Source organism: Glycine soja, chromosome 3, assembly GCF_004193775.1.
Source record: "Glycine soja cultivar W05 chromosome 3, ASM419377v2, whole genome shotgun sequence".
NCBI classification, from domain to species: Eukaryota; Viridiplantae; Streptophyta; class Magnoliopsida; order Fabales; family Fabaceae; genus Glycine; species Glycine soja.
Window position 1 is genome coordinate 31,095,770 of NC_041004.1, and position 21,485 is coordinate 31,117,254.

The following is a 21,485-nucleotide window of genomic DNA, read 5'->3' on the forward strand; positions in this document are numbered from 1 at the left end:
AGATAAGTGTTTCAATTTTACCTTTTAATTAAACTAGCACTCTTATGCAGGTAACAGAGAATGAAAAGAAGATAAGTCAATGATGATCAATACATGTGTAATTTAGATAGAATTTGACATGATCTGATCATTGAAAAATTTGTCTTATATTACTATTCCAGTTATTAGATACTTTTAATTATAATTATATGGTATATACGTTTTTCTTGATATAAATTATTTTCAGTTATTCCATATCTATTATTGCGTAAATATATATTTTTATTCTATATTAGCAGAATTTGTCATGAGCTATTGATTGCATAAACAATAGGCTATTAATTAAACATGTCAAGAAAAACAAAGTATAGGAATCAACTAAAGTCATTTTTCACACTGCATGCTTTACGGGAAAAATTTTCAGTTTATATTTTTCTATCATTTATATATCATGAAGTTAGACTACACATCTTTAAATTTGTATTATAAACAGAATAATTAATTAATTTACGGCTACAAACAATTTAATTAGTACATAACGTAAGGTAGCATAGAGGGTGTGTACGCACGAGTTACCTACTAGTTAAAGTCATAATTTTTTTTTTCCATTTTTACATTATGCCGACATGACAAATCTCCCGACATATTTGATTTTCACATAACAAAGGTATTGTGAAATTTCTCCCAACAAATTAATGTAAAGTTTATGTCAATTTGTTCTTATCATAAACACTGAATACTTACATCCTCATTAAATTTGCTAGTTATTTATGAACAAAGTGACCAATACAAAATTTTCACACACAAAAAATATAGTTTTATGAAAATGTATTTTTTTATGTGGATTTATATGATAAAATTATAAGAAAATCAAATAATCATAATTTTATTCTTTATATAAAAAAATCAAAAGTGAATTTTCTCTCTCCATGAATTACAAATTAAAGGTGTATTTGGGTTTCAATCACATTGAACATAACCGACATTTTCTCTAATCCATCATCGGTGTTCTTATTTTTTTGGTTTTATGTATTTGAATCCAGAGAGAATAAAGGAAATTAGCATTCCGTGCGGATGATGTTATCTCATAGTTAAAAATGAAACATTATATATTTAAGAATATATACAATTGTAAAGTTATGTTTAATTACATTTGGTTATAAATGATTTTATGTATTGACATTATTGGTTTTATTAACTATTTCTTATAATTAATAGTAATTATTTAATAATAATATAAAAATTTATATTGTAAAATTATTTGAAATGGTCTGTTTTTTTATTTGTAGTTTTGGATAATATTAAAAAACAGATAGAATATTAAAAAAATTTAAAAAAACAATATTGATTTTCTTAAAAATTGATGTTGTGGTACATATGGCAAAGTCAATTCTTCCAAAAATTGGTGTTGTGGTGCACTCACAACATCAATTTTCCTAAAAATCAATATTTTCGTGTGCATCACAATACTTATTTTTAGGAAAATTGATATTATCACCGTAACATCGATTTTTTTAAAAATTGATATTAATTTTTGCATATTTTACATTTTTTGGTTTATTGATTGTTATACAATATTGATTTTTTTAAAAATTAATATTGTATAATATATGTTAATATCGATTTTGTAAAACTGATGTTAAAATTAATACTTTTAACGTTAGTTTTTTTAACATTAATTATAAACTAATGTTAAAAGTAAAAAAAAACAATATTAAAAGCTTATTTTTTAATAATTTAAATGTCTTTTCACTTATGAGTCCTCATGAGCTTTTTAGTTCTTAAGGTTTTAAAGTCCTAATTTAACCCTACTTTTTTTTCCTTTTTCACATTATGTCGACATCGCTGATCTCCCGGCATATTTGATATTCACATAACAAAGGTATGCGAAATTTTCTCCCAACAAATTAAAATTTATGTCAATTTCTTCTTATATATCATAAACACTAAATAATTACATTCTCATTAAATTTGTTAGATATTTATGAACAAAGACACCAATACAAAATTTTCACACAGAAAAAATCTAGTTTAATGAAAATGTTTTTTTTTCATGTGGATTTTTCATATGATAAAATTATAAGACAATTTTATGTTTATCTCTCTTAATTTAAGAACATTAAATAATCATAATTTTATTAGAACTTTTAAATATGTATAAAAAAAATATAAGACGATAATGAACATCCTAGTTTTATTCTTTATAAAAAAAATCACAAGTGAAGTTTTCTCTCTCCATGTATTATAAATTAAAGGTGTATTTGGGTTCCAATCACATTGAACGTAACCGACTTATGCATCATCGGTGTTCCTATTTTTTTCGTTTTATGTATTGAAAAGTACAAAAAAAACGTTTATTATACCTCTAAAACAACAATCTAATTCTAAATTACCCTAAATAGTAACATTCCATCTCTACTAGTATGTATGGATGATCATATAAGTTGAGAATTCAACCTACTCAGCATGTTCAATCAATGCACTGGTTGTGCATCTGTACTCGTGGTCCACACAGAGTTATAGCAAGTTGAAACGTGGCCAAAACATCCATGAATCTAGCAATGAAACAAAAACAAATCACGTTGCGAGGTTTCCACTTTCAAGTGATATATATACGAATGATAGGGGGAAGTTATATATGCATACCACATAATTATTAATCTTCAACTTATATCTGCTCAACACAAATGCAAGAATCTTGTTGACAATGTAGGGTCACCATTCAATATATTTAACTATTAATGATTTAATTTATTTTGCATATAAATTCAATTAATTGATTTAATGATAAAAAAAGACTTAATCTGATTTTGGTTCTTATAAAAAAAGATTTTTTTTCAATAATCACCTTTATCTTTCAAAAATTCAAAATTATTGTTTGATGTTTTTTTTTTTTAAAATGAGTCATTTTAATACATATTTAAAAGATCATAAATGATTCAACTGTGTTAACTTCCGGTTAATGTGAGTGTTATAAGTTTCCGGTACTGTTAATTTAAAAGATCATAAAAGATTATAAGAAAAATATGAGTTAATTTGTTTTTTTTAATTTATCCATAAAAATTCAATTCAAGATTTATTCAGCCTGTTTATGTGGCACGTACACCTATGATTATTGGGGGACTTAGGAGAAGATAAATATATAATTTTTTTCTTTTATTTTACGATAAGAAATAATTTTAATTTTTTTAAAATTAAAAAACAAACTATATTTTAATCATATACTATGCTCTTTTCTAATCAAATAAACTTTTATAAAGTGATACCAATAATAAGTAGTCAACCTATCTATAGAATCTACGTTGGAATATCATATGTATATATCACCAAGACTAGCACGCCACTCCAAATGAGAACAATGATAACTAGGAATGAGCAAATAAATCTAGACGCATGAGTTATAAAGTTAATTTAGTAGTTAAAGGAAGAAAAGGAAGTAAAGTTAATTTAGTAGTTAAAGGAAGAAAAGGAATAAGTGATGAATCGATTTTCAAATTTTTCTTACTAACAAATTAAACATAATAAATTAATAATTAGCATTGAATTTTTTTTAAAAAAAGAAAGTGACCTTGGAGTAACAAAAAAACAGCCGAAATCGAGAAAAATATTGTCTTTCAGTTGTGTTTGGGTGGGTTAGCGGCTAATTCGAGTCATGCAATCAATTTAGAACGGTTTAAATTCAGTTAGGACCCATAACTATATTTCTAGTTTTATTATTTTGACTCTGTTAAGTAGATATTTTCAATATTCTTTTCATTCTCTTTTTAATGTGCATTTTAGGTACTATATATCTTCTAATTAACCAGAAAAATTAATCTCTGTATCATTTAAACTATATTTGTTTTGTATTTATTTGTATACTTGAATTTTTTAATTGTCCAATAGTTTCTTTTTATTCTCTTTTATCTCTTTCTCAATTAAATATAGATATTTTTTTCAAAAAATATTAATTCTTAAAAAAGTCTTATTTTAAAATTTAAATAATTTAAAATCTAATTCATATATTTAAATATATTTATTTATTATAAATTTTAATTATGTAAAATTAAAAAAATATCAAATATAATATATAACTAAAATAATAATTTAATATATGAGATTGGCCCTACAACTTAAATTTTTTGGATCCATCATTGTTTATATATAAAACTTAAGGTGGATTGGTTCATAATATTAAAGCCAAATTACCTTCATACACTTACAAACATACTATGAAGCCCAGTTTGACTCATTAACACATCAGATTTCAAAAATAAGAATCCCAACACAAACTCAAAGCACAACTCAAAAAACCTAAAAAGTAAAATCCTCAACAAGCTGCTCATGCATTGATTGGAAGAATGGTGTGGTGCGACAGAACATGACATAGCTGACATGCTCAGCGGTTCCCCTAGCCATGTGTGTGAGAAGAGATCGACATCGAAACAGACACATAGAGAGAGTGAGTGAACGTAGCTTGCTAACGAGAGAGAAAAACAATAGTGATGGCGACGACATCTCAAAGCTTGTTGACGAGAGAGAAATGATACCGCATGAGGGAGTTGAGAGTGATGCAATTTTGCAAGCACAAGTGTATCATCATTTTGTTCATGGAGAGACAAATAAAAGGAGGAAATAAAAAGGGAGATGTTGTCGGGAATTACACTAGGACAACGGAGTGTCGATCTATGTCAGTGGTAGCACAAGACCTTATTTGCACCAACCCAACCACACCAACCTGGACCCATCAAAACCGAAACCCACCCAAATCGAAAGTGTACTTCTAACCCATTGCATGCACACCCTAATGATAACTTCTACTTTTCCCTAAAAACCAAGCTTAAGCACAAAAATTTATAGTAAAAAAATAATATTAAAAGAAGAAAAATACTAACCAATTACCTAAGGACACTGGTTAAGAAATTAATAGGAGAAAGTTTTTTTTTTATTGAGATGTATAAAATTATGTTGTTTATGATATTTTTTATGCTTCTCTATGATTTTCACATTAAAAACTTTTTCCTTTTAAGAAACATGTTAGCCAGACCTTTAAAAGAATGGTTTTAAAACATAATTAGAACAATCATGCTTGCTTTCCCTGCTTAGTGAACCGCACAACCCCTGTGACGAAAGAGAATAAAGGAGAGAGCCTAAAGAAAGAGAGTAAAAGGATGAAGTAAAAAATAAAACCTTGTAACGTTGTTCAACTAACACGTGATGACAACAAGACAATTTTTACAATATTATTAATAACATTACATATCAACTAGTTAGATCACTTGTGAGATATAAGCTTTGTTCAGTGGCTGGGAAAGGGATAAAAAAGGGGGAGAGATCATGAGTTTGAATTCTCTCATTTGATGTTTCTAACAAAACTAACATTTATCGATTATAAAATTAAATATTCCACTTTTCACATGCCATAAAATCATCCAAACTCTTTTCAATTTTAACTATATACTGTTTTTATTCCTTTTTATTTATCTTTTAAGGTTATTGTATAAAAATCAAGAAATTTAATAAATTTTCTTAATCTATAACAATATATAAAAGGAATATCTCCTTTTGGTGTACACCTTTAGTTTGATTTTTTTCCCATAAATTAATTAGAAAATTACTATCTATTATTCTTTCCCTCAACTACTCATGTGTAACCAAGACAACACGTGTAAGTTGGTTTCTAACTTATGGAGATTACTTTGTCTGTTTTAAACACAACCTTAAGTGTTACTACTAATTTAGGGGAGGACGTTACACATTTTCTCTCTCTAGTTTCTCAATTATATATTTTTCCTTTTTGACAAAACAATCTCAAGCAGGATTAATTCTGCCTATCTAGTGGACTGCAACATCTCTTCAATCTTCCTTCTTAATCATCCTTCTTATGCTTTGGTGAGCCTTCTCCTTTTTCAATTTCCTTTTATTCTTTTTCTATGTTTTTACTCTGAATTTTAATGTCACATACGTGCTATTCACATGCTCACCATCAATTGATTAGTGACCTTTCTTTCAATTGATGGCAATGTTGCATTCTTAACTACAACTTCAGTTCTTTGCTTAGAAGTAACTATTTGCTTCAAAAATGGAATTTTATGTTGAAATTTTTTCTTAATTTTGGGATGTTTTTATTGTTACTTCCTTTTTTTGTTGTTACTTTTTGGTTTTCCATCTAACCACATGTAATATGCACATATGCTTCCATAGAGTTTTTGGTATTCCATCTAATCACATTCAATCTTTTTTATTTTCATCTTTTAATTTTTTTTAACTTATTAACACTCCCTTCTTAATTTATAATATGATGCGTCATACTTATAAGAGAAATTACAATTTTTTTAGGATAAATTATAATTTTTTTTAGTTTATAATATGACCTGTATGTTAATTTTAATTTATTTTTATTAAAAATACATGATACAACCAATCACATATATAACAATTACAATAATACTTTAACACAATAAAAATACAGATACCTAAGAATTTGTCAAATGCATTTTGTATTATATAAAATTAATTTATGTATTATATCAATGTTTATTTTCTGCATATACATATTATATAAAATTTTATTCAACATATTTTATATACAACTACGCATATACATTAATATGCATCAAATTTAACACATTAAAAATATAATAGCAAAATAGAAATGTGGAGACATAGGCACAATCACGCCAATGTTTTTGCTAGTCTTAATAAAATAATTATGAGGTATTCTATATTACCTTTTTATTTTTATTTTTACTCTAAAATAAATATATATTAATAGAATTTTTCATTTCTAATTTCATAATAAATATGTATATTAGTAAAAAAGAAATGGTAGGAAGTTATAAATAGTGATCTAATGTTATCTTATACTACTACAAAAGTGACTTTCTACATCGGTTAAATACAACATACAACGTCAGTTAACAACCATCATCGTTGCGAACATCGTAGAAAGGTGTCTTACATTCTACGCCGGTTGCCTAGAACCGTCTTAGAAGATGTTACATTCTAAGGCAGTGTCAGAGATGCGACCTTCGTAGCATGCAACACATTCTAAGACGGTCATATGGCAAGGGCCGTCTTAGAATGCATTATATTCTAAGACGGTCACGTGCCAATGACCGTCGTATAATGTATTATATTCTAAGACGGTCACGTGACAAGGACCGTTTTAGAATGTATTACATTCTAAGACGGTCCTTGCCACATGATCATCTTAGAATGTGTTGCATTCTATGACGGTCGTGGACCCATGATTGTCTTAAAATGTAATGCATTCTACAACGGTCTTCCCAGAACCGTCATAGAATGTGTTATTTTTTTAAAAAAATTTAGCCTTATTTGTTCTTTGACATTTATAGTAATTCAGATCACATTTTTGTTATTATCAAACTCCTAATAATTTTTACAACATATACCATTTTATAGCTGAAAAAAACTTGTTATTATTAAACACCTAATCATTTGTACAAGGTATATCATTTTACTGCTACAAAAAAAAAAAAAAACCATATATAGAAAGGTTCAAAGGGAATAATGAAAAAAAGTGCATAAATGTATATATCTATCTACTCCTATGTTAAAATTAAAAAGAAAACATTGCCAAAGCTTGTGAGCACATTGTCTTCATAGTGAGCCATGTTGAGTTTAGCACCAATCATGCAACTTGTTAATGATTCACTAACTTTTGCATGCCTAAATAAACAAAGCATACAAACCAAATCAGAATGTGACAACTAGCAATTTAGCAATTAATGACAAAAAATAAAATCACAGAAATAGAAAGGAAAAAATATGAAGGTGTGTGAACCTGCATCGCGGTTGCCTCTAGTGGATCTAGAGTGCATGTAAGTTGGTTGTTTTGTCTCATACATAGGTTGAATATTTCTATGTGAGGTAGATGGTCGGTTTCCACTTGAACTTAGTTGGCCAGTATGACTATCAGTATGATCACCAGAGGAACTTGGCCTAGTTGACGATGGGATTATGGGTCTTCTTGAACTACTGCCATATCGAGATGAATTGCGTCCCTTCTCTTGATCATGATACTTAAGAGACAAGATAAAAACAAAGTTAAGAACACATGAGTAGAAAGCATACTCATCAAATGAGTACAGTAGATATCTAATAACACGCTTAAATCTCATTGGACTAATAAATTGAGCGAGTAAATTTCTAATTAACATTTGTGGCAAAGTTGTTATCTAAAACTAAAATATTCATATCAATTGCTCCAATCAAAATTTAAGGACTAAAGGTAAACAAACCAAAGTCATCTAAAACTAAAATATTCATCTCAATTGCTCCAATCAAAATTTAAGGACTAAAGGTAAACAAACCAAAGTCATTATCTAATTGGCAACTTTCACCATTTCTTCCATGACGTAAGTACTCCACAATCATTAAACTCCAACCATAAAAATTGATACCAAACGATTGCATGTAACATCTTCACAATATGTCTTGAAAACAATTCATGTGATGAATAATGGAATCTTGTTTAGAAAACAATATTTACCACATCCTTGTGTACTGCTACTTCCTCAAAACTCCTATGTTTGGAGTGATCACCACGAGGACTAGGACTTGTTGGGTTCCTCCGGGAGAAAGCTTCAACAGCACCAGAGAATTTTTCTCGAATCTCTTTCCCAACTGAAATAAGAAATTGAATGATCAAGGAGTATACAAAAATAAATTTCAGAAAAACATAGTAGTTTGACCATTATTGATATGAGCAATGCAAACAATAAAGATAGTTGACCTGATACTTTTTCTGGCTTTCGTACAGATGGTCTTGCATGCATAGCTTTCCACTTTCATGTTGTTATTAAAACAACAATATTATAGTAAGTGACCTCAACTAGAAAGCAAAATCCAAACAAACATGATATAAAAGTACTAACCCGTCCTTTAGAGCTGCTGCCACCAATCTGTGGATACTTCCATATAGTCCAATAAAAAATGTAGTCAAATTGATAGCCTGCACTAACAATGTCCAGATAAATTTGCAACCATTTAACATACTATATTCCCATCAAAATATACAGAATAATAATATCCAATGTAGATATCTTGTGTATCAGACCTTCTCGGATAAATAAATTTCGAAAAAGCCTCTTTAAATATGAATAATCAAGCTTGTCTTCAAACCGCAACATTCTGAAGTAGTGAAAATATGATACAAATTCTGAGGGATATGACTTGCAAAGAACCTGTTATACAGGCACAACGTTAAGAATTGAAATACAAGAGGAAAGGTAAAGGGAAAAATGTGCAAGTTATGCCAATTGTTGAATGCAAAGAATATATGACTTAAGACTTAAAATGTGAAAATCAACCGGAGAATTTAGTTAATAGCAGAATCCAATATTAGTATATAAGTAAATGTAGTTTAATGCACAAGAGAAACATGCAGTTCATTTTTCTCACAAGTATTCACATTCAAACTCAACAACATTTATGTATCATACATTCAGGTCTAGCTTGTCTTCTAAACCTCTATGTATCATACATTCAGCTCCAACTGCAGATCAGACCAGTCAACAACATCCAACCAAATTCAAAGCATCAAACACTAGATCCAACAAGAATATCAAATTTATCCAAAAGCCACACTGTCTCGGCTAGTAATTATATCTAAAAGCCACACTGACTGGGCTAGTAATTATACCTCTATTGGAGTTGACATTTTCTTCTCACTGATTTTATCATATTTTTGTTTTTTGGTGGTAGCCTTTAGTCCCTGCCAAGGAAGATTGGAAAAAAAGTTGTATGACATAAAAAGATAGTGAGAACAACATTTTTTGATAAACTATAGTAAGAATAATATAAATATCCAAGTCTAGTGCGGGGTAAAGAAAATGTGACTATCAAGTATCTGACCTTCCTCTTAAGAAGTACATGAGCAAATAATTTACCAAGAGATTCCAAATCATCCCTTCTGCTTTGTTCTGCCAGCAAAATAAAGTAAAATTGGGAAAAGAAAGAATGATAATTTTCTAATTATTGCTCATAAACACAAAACAGAATGAGCCACCATAAGTTCACAACAAATTACTCACCAATTCCAAGATGAGTTTTGACACTTGCAAACTGAGTTGTGCCCGTAAGGTTCTTGTTTTCCCTATGTGCAAGAAAGACAACATTTCACAACAAAATAAATGTAAATTTTATGAATAAACTAAGAAATAGAGCTATATTACTATAGTGAAAATTAAAGTGAAAGAGGAATTTTGCAGAGCTATGCATGGTTGCAAACACAATCACATTCACTGTATTTGACAGTGATCCCAATTAATATTATCATTAATCATTATAGTGAGAGTGAATGACACCAATACTACCTACATTTAGGTAAAGATTATCCACTTGAAAAATGGTTGAATACCTATAGAAGTGATGTAAGGTAAATGGTTAAATACAAGGAAGACATGCAATTAATAAGGCAAGGTTGTTTTTCCCTTAAGTGTTGTTTATCATTTTATATACTAGGCCTTAATATCCTGAAATAATGATGACAGAATTTACCTGTATGGTATGTGCCTAGGAGTCTGAAGATCCCTATATTTTTTTGCAAGGCCATAGTCAATGATGTACACCTGAAATGAGATACCCAACATGATATGAACATAGTTAAAAGAACAAGAATTAAGGTGATGGTGGTGTTGAGAACAACTTTTCTGCCGTCAAATGAACTTGTTGATGATGGTGATGGTGGTGTTGAGACAAGCCTGAAACTGCTCAAATTCTCTTGCAACATTGACCTGAAATTGTTGTCTGAACCCTACTCACCTTGCCTGTATCAATCAAACACACACACCCCAAAAAAGTTACAACTTACAAGGTTTTTTTTAAAACAAAAAACAAAAAAAAAGGATTTGTGGTCGCAAAAAACCTATGGCAATTGACCAAACATCAACAATCAAATGATTGTACACATCAAGAGGAAAATAGAGGGTAACATACTGCAAAATTGTAAAGGACCCCACAAGTAGAATTTCTACCAAGACTATACTTATTGAAGTAAATATACATTTGTACATCATCGTACTTCAACAGCTACATAAATTAGGTTACAGAGACAACGAACCATGAACAAATGTAAACAACATATAACAAATCAGCAACAAAGCATGCTTTGGAAACATCCAAATTTCCCAGCATGAAAATGGTATATTCGGGAAGCTGAGTTTGGTAAAAATGAAGGTTATAATAAGTATTACTAACACAAATGTATATTGCTGCTAAAATAAATGTGAACTGATTCCAATGTGTTTGTAATGAAATGATTGTACAATGAAAATGTATAGTTTCAAGCCAACATGTTCCTATGTTATCTAAATTTTTCCAACTTCCATGTTCTTAATCTGAAGAAAATATCCTGCCCATTTGTTGCGTAGTGTTGTCATGGTCTCTTTGTTTAACGGTGTTCCATCAGAAAACCACTGTAAAATTGTAAATATCAAATGACTGACGTATATAAACACCTTGGAATTAGTGACCTCAAATGATAGTAACAAGTAACACGTGTTATAGTAAACATATCCTATTCCATTCATTCTTCAAACCTCCGCTCACTATGCACCACATCCAATGCATGGCATAATATCCACACTTGTAGCCTCCTGTTTGAACATGACTCTACATGCAATATATTTACTTAAGGTAGTTATTTCAAAGAAACACATGTTAGTAATTGGGAATGGCTATATTGATTTGATATAATGACATACCTTTGGTTCAATCCACTGAGGCACAACTTGATTTGTCTTTCCTTTCAAAGTAGTGCTTAATGTTTTCATTACACTAGTTTAAAAATGACGTTAACGTATATAATCAAATTATCATTGTGTTTATACCCTACAATTGCAACATTTTAACTGACTTTTAATGTTAAAACTAACCTGTTCACTGTAGTCTTGATGTTAACATCATACTTCTTACACAAAGAATAAAACCATACAACAATATTGTCCCGTGAGCACAAAACAACAAGTTGCCAATGTGCCTAGAAGACGAAAAACATTAGTTAGGAAACAATAATGCACATAATATCCACATTCTACAACATCAATTCAACCTACTGATTTAGGTAAGCTCTCAAGTACACTTCTCGTTGTGATTCCTTGACCCATGTTTGAATGTAATGTTGGCATTCTTCATGTTTATTCTTTGCATTATGGATAGACTAAGGTTCAAGGAAACCATACAATGATCCATAACCTATGCTTGTACTCCAATCATTCATAAACCTGTTTCAAACATTTGACATAAATATTGTTAATGGTATATTTTAACCAACTTGCATCCTCAGTTAACAAATGAAACACCTAGTAAAACAAATCTACTTACATCAGCCACAGTTGTAGTATGGATATGTTCAAACACTTGTCACCTAAAATAATCTCACTAACATCTATGTGTGTGATGAAAAAGCCATCTTTGACATTAGGTATCCCAAATTTTTTCCCATCCCACGGTAACTGAATTGGGTTTTGGTAACTATCAAACAATTTCTTTACCAATTCTCCCAATGGATCAATTGCAGCCACTACATTGTCAATTTTAGCATATTTAACCGGAATGGGCAGACGCTTTTGTGAATCCTACATGGTTAAAGAAAATATCACTTACGCTTACAAACAATTGAACAATGTGACTAGAATTATTATTCAAAGGGAACACTAAATACCTCATCAGATATGGGTTTCACAAGATGTATCGGCCACCCCACGAAAGTGCCAACGGCCTGCCTCACAAATTGAATTTCTGATGTTGGGAAAGGGACCTGAGCATCACCGTGGTATACTTTGACAACACTCACCCTAACCACATCATCTGCATAAGGGACATTGTGTATGGTCGAAGAACTGTCATAGACTTTTCCCAATGCCACTAGTTTAGTTGACTGCTCAGCAACTACATACAAGCCTATGGTATCATCGTGCACATAAGAAGTATCTTTACCTAATGGATTTGTGTCAGCTTCTGCACAACTCCCCTTCATTCTAACCCTTTCACCTAATACTTGTATATCTGGTGGTTGAAGTGGGGGTGAGTGGTATGATGCAATTTGGGATAACTCCAATTTGATTGTTTGTTTCAACTCTTGTTTAATTATCTCCAAAGTGCGTTGGTTTTCCTCTTCTACCTTCCTTCTCCACGCTTCCTGTTGGTTCTTGTTATCTTCTTCTACTTCTTTCCTCCATTCTTCCTTCAAGTTATGGATGATTTCAGCCAACTGTCGTTGAGTTATAGATGTAGAGGAAGTGTCGGAGCCACGTGAGGCCTGCCACAGTATTGGCTGATTGTCACACCTATCCCTGCCACAAGGACACAACCTGGATGCTCCGGTTAGCCAATAGTCGTGTTTAATATGTCCTCACGACCTGAAGGAACAAAGCTTCCCTACGTGGTCTTCTTTTCTAAAGAGTTCTGTGAACAACGCAACATCAATTTACAATCCAACAGAGATTGTTATTATACATTTAATTAATTCCCACTGTCAAACACTGAGGTAATTACTCACAATTTTGTCTGATATTTCTTAGGCAACTGTAGAGGTCATCTGGCCATTTCGCTTTGTGCGGGCCATCTTCCACTTGACATGTCTAGAAATGGGGGATGGTGGGTCAACACTCAATGATGAATTTTTAGTAAATTCTGCTTGGTGTTCTCGTGTCTTCCTTTTTTCGTTCATTAATTTTTTTCAAGCAGTTTGTAACCCCCACGAGACAACAAGTGTGGACAGTCATTGAATTTTTGAATTTCCTAAGCCTTTTTCCATATTCCCTTACAAAAAAAACAAAAACATTTTTAAAGGATTAGGAAAAACAAATATGTTAACAAATTCACATCAACTGCATACAGAACTAGGTAGTCAAATAAACCTGCCAATTTGGGGTTTGGTGGCTTTTAGCAAATTCGGCCCAAGTCGTTGCATCAATACCATACTTAACAGAAGGATAATCTTTTGCTTGACCCTCACTATTAGCATAAATGTATTTTGTTGTCAGGGAGGACTTAAATTGCCTCCAGCGAGTAGCGACCGTTGGCATCACCTTCTTTTTCGCATTGTCACCCTCGGGGATGTCAAATTTGCCCTCCAAAACAAAAATGTTAAGTAACAATTAGTGAAATATAATATTTTTTAAATTATTATATGAAATCATATACAAATGTCAACTTAAATAATGACTTACCAAAATGTCATCCCATATTAGATTCTTTAAAGTTTCTGGTACAACATTCCAATTGGAGTGGACAATAGGAATTTTCTCTCATGCGACAACTCCTAGATAACTATGAAACTTTTCTTTATGAGGGCCTGATCCTCTCCCAATGGTAGGATTGACATTAACTATAGGCTGTGGCTGATCCAAGGTTCGAACAGTCAACCTTCTCAGCCGAGTGGATTGTCTAGGCCTCCTAGACATAGCATCCAAAGGAATATCTAAATGTGGAGTGAACCTTGGGGGTGTTGTCATGAGTCTACACAAGTGAAAGAAATAAAGTTACCACAACATGTCAGTTATATAAACAATGTATAAGTATTAAGTTGTAAATATTCAAATACATAAACAAAAACATTATGTGGTATGTTATATACATTACCAGTAAAAACATAAGCAATTACGTATAAATATTATCCCATAAACCTTTATCATGATCATTTCGATTTTCATGTACAACATTCTCCTGATCTTCACCATTTATGAAAGGCATTTGTTGACAAAAAGCTGGCATCTTGCCCACATCAACTAACGAACCATCAATATGGTCACTGATAGAACCACTGACCATCTCGAGTCGCACGGATCTTGGATGTAAAACACTTGTCTAGCTTGCACTGCCATGATGAATGGGTTGTCGTTGTAACCAACCTTTTGCAAGTCTACTAAAGTAAATCCCAATTTGTCTTACCGTACTTTGGTATTTCCATTAACCCATTGACACTTGAAGATAGACACTCTAAATTCATCGTAATCAAGCTCCCAAATATCTTCAATGACTCCATAGTAAGGCATCGATGCTTGAATCAGATTATTATCAAAAACACTACAAAAATGATCTGACTAACCTCAACACTAACCCCACTGTTCTGCACGATACTTTTTGCATCCTGTGACCTTGTGTAAAAAGAATAGCCATTGATATCATATCCCTGCCAGGTTGGAACATTGAGATTTGGACCAACAACTAACAATCTTAGTGTCTTCGAAGCATTGCCATCTGTGAAGATTGTTTGTCTAAACCAGTTAGTGAAAGTTTTGTTGTGTTCTTACAACAACTTCATCTTTTTCATTTTTGGGTTCGTATCTGAGACATGTTCTCTGTGACAATCTATGTACGACATAACCTCTGATGTGTTGTTTAGTACATATAGATGAGCTTGTGACAGGTGTTGTCGATCCATCGTTGCAACATTAAATGCTCGCGTACCATTACATTGAGTCGTGGAGTGATAACTACTAAATATGAGTTATTTTTTATAATAAAAATATATTGAAAATATCTTTAAAAATATTTATTTAGCAGTTATTTTTTTCTTAAATATTAGGAATTGATATTTTTCTTATTTATGGCTTTAAGATATGAAAAGGAGCGATTAAAAGCAAAAAAATCTAGAAAATATTAAAAATATAAATAAGATTTTTTGGCATAAGGCCCAAGTTCACTCCAGCAACTATAGAAAGGGAGTCAAGCCCAAGTCCACTCCAGCAGCTATAAAAAGGGAGTCAAGCCAAGGAGAAAAGCCTAAGAACTCTAATACACACCTAAAGCCTGAGAACTCTTCCTTAGGAAATTCTTTCTTCTCTTTCATCATTTTCTATTCCTTTTTTCCATCCCTTCTCCTCCATCAGTTCCTATATCCCTTTTCTAATGTAAGGTCTCTTATGGCTATGAGAGGCTAAACCCTTAGTTAGGGCCTAGCAGGCCTAAAAAGCCAAAAAATGTATTGTACACTTCATATTTATCCATGCAAACAAGTGTTTTCTTTCTTATTATCCTTTCTTACTTTTAATTTCATGCATTATTCATCCTTGTATCATCTTTGGGGGTTAGGTGCTCGACAGAGGGTAATCCTTAATAGAAAAACAAGAAAGGTTTTGCATGCATCTGTTTTAGGAATTAGTCGCTCGAGAGAGGATAATTTCTAATAGAACTAAAAGGAGGGGTATCTTAATAAAATTGTTGCTAGACATAGACTGATTGCATTATGCCCATGCATCAAATCAATCATCTAGAATTAGAACTTTATGCATTTTATCTATTGACTCTTTGCAAAGACATTTGGGAGATAGATGGGTAAAATAGGCTTGTCATTGTGAGGCATCAGGGGCAAGTATTCTAACACATGTGGGTAGGATAAATTCGCCTGATTGATAGAGAAAAATAAAAAATAATACATGCTAGGCAAATATGGCATGCTAGGTTCTAACATTCTCATCCAATTGGATTCCTTATTATTTCTTTTGTTTTCTATTAATAGTTATTATTTTATACTTTGTTCTTTTAAATTTATCTTTTATACCTCATTTTATCTTTTTCTCCTATAAATTGGAAATTATCCAACACAAGTACAAAACAAAGTCCCTGTGAAAATCAACACTCGTACTTTCGAGTCTTTATTACTTGGACATTTGGTACACTTGCCAATCAGTTCACATGGAGTCATGATGACTTTCAGGAACCCCAACTGGAGATGTAGTATTTGTATACTCTAAGCAAAATTCAATTGCTTCTTCAGCAACGTATCTTTCAACAATGCTTGCTTCTAGTCGATATTGATTCTTTGTATATCCTTTCAACACCTTCACGTAGCGCTCAATCGGATACATCCATCGTAAATAATTAAGTGAGTCATGATGTCAAAAAATGAGGGGGGGGGGAATACATCTCCAATTCACATAGGATAATCGAAGCTTCACTCTCCAAATTATCTCATTGTTGTGGGTCAATAACCTTGCTACAAATAGCATTAAAAAAAACGCAAGCGAGTGATGGCAACCCTAACTTTTTCAGGCAAGATCCCACGAACGGCCACTGGCAAAAGTTGTTGCATTAATACGTGAAAATCATGAGATTTGAGGCCAACCAATTTCAAATCCTTAATTGACACAAGGCTCTTGATATTTGAATACTATCCTTGTGGAACTTTCACACTTTTCAGATAATGACAAAAACTTTTTTTCTCTGTCGTTGACATTGTGTGACATGCTGGGGGCAAATATGTTCGATCACCTAGTGAAACTAGATGTAGCTGGTCTCGTATACCCAGGTGAACCAAATCCTGACGACATTTCAACTCATCATTTGTCTTGCCCTTAATGTTAACAAGGGTGCCAATCAAACTATCACACACATTTTTCTCCACATGCATAATGTCCAGACAATGTCGAACATGTAGATCGCACCAATAAGGAATATTAAAGAATATTGACCTTTTTCTTCCAAATGTTCTTCTCAGATGCATCCTTTTTTGTGTCTTACCAAAGATAGTTATGATGTCTTTCACCCGATCATAAACATCGTGTCCACCTAATGGTTGAGGTGCACTTGAAATTCATTTTCTCCATTAAATGCTTTCTTCAATCGCTGATATGGGTGATTAGGTCTCAAAAATCTTCTATGTCTTGTATATACTGTCTTCTTCCCATGTGTTAGTTGAATGTAACAAGTGTTTTTTTTTTCACAAATAGGACATGCATGGTGTCCTTTGACACTATATCCGCTCAAATTCCCATAAGGCGGAAAGTCATTAACGGTGCAAAATACCATTACACGTAACTTGAAGGTGTCTTGAACATTCGCATCATACACATCAACCCTGTTTACCCACAGTTTCCTCAAGTCTTCAATCAAGGGACTCAGATAAACATCAATATCATTTCCTGGCTGTTTTGGACATGCTATCATCATAGACAACATAATGTATTTTCGCTTCATACACAACCAAGGAGGAATGTTGTAAATCATTAACAAAACCGGCCATGAACTATTATTGGTGGTCAAGTTACCGAAAGGATTCATTCCATCTGAAGCAAGACCAAGCCTTAGGTTTCTTGGATCCTCTCCAAATTTTGGATAAAATCGACCAACTGTCTTCCATTATGGAGAATCAGCGGGATGTCAGAGCAGCCCATCCATTATTCTTCCATTTGCATGCCACCTTACATTTTTTGCATCGTATGCACTAGCAAACAATCTCTTAAAGCTTGGTATTATTGGAAAATACCAACAAACCCTTGTTGAACGAGTGTTGGTTGTGGATGCATCATCATTACATTCCCCGTCGTTGAGTTTATAGTGTGACACCCCACATGTCGAACAGTTACACATTTCCGCAAACTCATTTTTGTACAGAATACAATCATTAGGACATGCATGAATTTTTTGGTACTCCATACCGATGGGACATAATATCTTCTTTGCCTCGTAGTGACTCTTCGGTAAAATGTTATCTTCAGGAAGCATATTCTTCAATAACACAAGCAACTCAGTGAAGCTTCTATCACTCCACCCAAATCTGGCCTTCAAGTTCACCAAACCTAGCACAACTAATAATCGAGTGAAGGTTGTGCATCCCACATACAATGGCTTCTTTGAATTTGTTTGTAATTTTTCATAATAATGCGCATGAGCATCCCGAAAACCCTCTTGGCCAAGATCACGTATCATGGCTTCCATTCGATCTCTGGTTTGTACATGAACTGGCTCAAGTTGAAAGGTTGTTGAAACATGTGGAAATTCAACATGCCATATCCAATTTGTATAACTCGGACTAAACCCCTCACATATAAGATGCGATCTAATGTCATTCAACAACTGATGTCTCCCATTCACACATTTAACACATGGGCAGAAATATTTTGCAGTTAATACTGGTGCATTTTGTTCAGCAATTTGCAAGAAATCTTCAACCCCCTTTTGACAATCTTCGCTTATGCGAGGTGCTTTAATCCAACTTCAACCCATGTTTTATGTTCTGTAATACCGGGTACGTTATCATATATGCATGATAATCTCACTTTTTCATAAAAAGGCGTGGTCCTATCCCATTCAGGAACTCTTTTTATTTTTTACGTCATTCATATGTACAAGTTAAGTATGATATGCTAAATTTGATTAAATTTCGGCAGCATTTCACATTGGTATCCAAGTGTACAAAATGAAACAAGTCACATGATTTGACCACGCTTAAGTATGCACCAGGAGAACAAAGCGACATGCAGTCAACCGAAACGTAATCAAATATAACACAACATACTTAACATATAACTATGAATGAAATAAACAAAATAAGTGCTCCCAAACTATCCAAATGGATAATTCAAGATCAAATACAGTGATTAATCCAAATTTTCCGTATTAATCACTATATTGAAGCTTGAACGGGAAACTAAGGGTCACTCAGCATGCACATAATTTTAATATCTAAGAATTTACATATTTGAAAAAATGTAATATACCTATAAGTGTGATGATAACATACATACCTGGAAAGATACGTGTAACAATAACTATCACTGCGGTGATGGCAGGGAAAATTGTATGAGCTTATGTTTAGTCAACCAAGAACGATAGAAAATCGCCTTAACTTCCTTTGGCAGTGAAATAGAAGTACCTACAACCAATCCTAAACACTATAATTAGGTGACATACTAAAGCATTCATATAAAGATTATTGATGTATGTTATTAAGAAAAATGAATACGGCTTGCCATATTGTCAATTATGGCCTTGAGGCACCTGATGTCAAATAACTAATTTGTATGAGCTTATGTTTAGTCAACCAAGAACGATAGAAAATCGCCTTAACTTCCTTTGGCAGTGAAATAGAAGTACCTACAACCAATCCTAAACACTATAATTAGGTGACATACTAAAGCATTCATATAAAGATTATTGATGTATGTTATTAAGAAAAATGAATACGGCTTGCCATATTGTCAATTATGGCCTTGAGGCACCTGATGTCAAATAACTAATGCTGACCATGTTACATGACAATATATAATGTTTCTAAAATGATGAAATATGTGAAATATAAAAATGGCTACAAAGGGTTAAGATACTATACTTGTAAAGCAAGAGAATTGTATTATACTTAATTGCTCTAAAAAATTGTGAGTAATTAATGTACCAGGATCCACAGCTTCTAAGTCGCAATGTGCAGCATGCAAAGTGGTGTTTAAAAAACTGCAAGTTTCCCTCTAAAAATACAACATACAAGGTAGAAGAGATCTCGGGAAAGAGTGCTATTAATTATCATACAATAAATTCAGAAATATAAACACAATTTTTAAATATTAATATTTGTTATTTCTTTTGAATGGATGTTCAGCACCTTTTCAACAACAACAACACAAATCTATAAGAAGCAATTATCTATTAAAGTTGTTATTGTAAAAATTTCAATGGATCTCAAGAAGTAATGATCAATACATAAAAAACATAGGAGTCAAATTTCTATTTTGGTTTAGGGCCATTTAATGAATCCCAAATGGCAGCATGGAGCGCATGGAATGATATTTAGCTATTAAAGTAACCCGGTAAATAAAATTATTGAAGTTGAAAACTTGAGTTGGCAATTGAATATTGCCAAAAGATATGTCTTGGTGCACAATATTTAAATTGTACCTTTACATATGCATTTATATTCTTCTAGTTTCTAAGTGTCTGCTTAGAAATACTAAAGGTACATTCATTTGATTGAAATCCTCTGCTAAGCAGGCTAAACATTATCATTCTCTACTCCTTGCATTGAATTGTAGTTCATTGATCCATTATCACATGGCCAAGTTCATGAAAAATATATATAAATGAGCCTCTAAAGGAAAGAATATAGAAATTAAAGGGGGAGAAGAAGAAAGTCACGACAATGATGATGAGATCAAACCAAAACAACAATAGGATTTTCAATATTGGCTCAACTTAAGAAAGATGTTTGTCAGCTGTACATATATAAAATGTTTTTGTTCTTTGTAGGTTGGTACACTTCCTTCCCCTACCCTAACACTTCATTTCAGGAGAAAGAAGAAAAACTTGATGGTGATGTTGCATTGAACAAATTTTTCCGTGAAATATATCAAGATGCAGATGAGGACACAAGAAGAGCAATGAGAAAATCATTTGTGAGTTTTTTTGTTTTCTATCTATGGTAGTTATTGTACAATACCAAATTTGTTGGGGAACCTTGAAATTTGTTGTTCCTCAAAACCAAGACACGAAGTGTGGGTAAGACCCTTTTAAGAAGCATGGAAAGCCAGTTGTGATTTGATTTGATCCAAGGTCCAATACCTCTAACTTTGAGCAATAAGCAAGAGAATTTGGAATTGGCCCATCTAATTGGTTTCCACGAAGATTTAGAGTCCACAAACCACAAGAAGCTGTGATTGTATTAGGAATAGGGCTTGAGAGATTATTGTTCTTCAGATTTAACACCCCAATGTTCTCACTCACTGTCATTAAACATGAGGGAATTGTTCCAAAAATGTTATTACTGGAAAGATCAAGCACTTCAAGAT

The 21,485-nt window shown here is 32.2% G+C and overlaps 1 pseudogene; it reads right to left on the bottom strand.

Moving 5' to 3' along the window:
• Window positions 1–7,677: 7,677 nt before the first annotated feature.
• On the bottom strand, window positions 7,678–10,574 carry LOC114405128 (annotated as a pseudogene).
• Window positions 10,575–21,485: the final 10,911 nt, after the last annotated feature.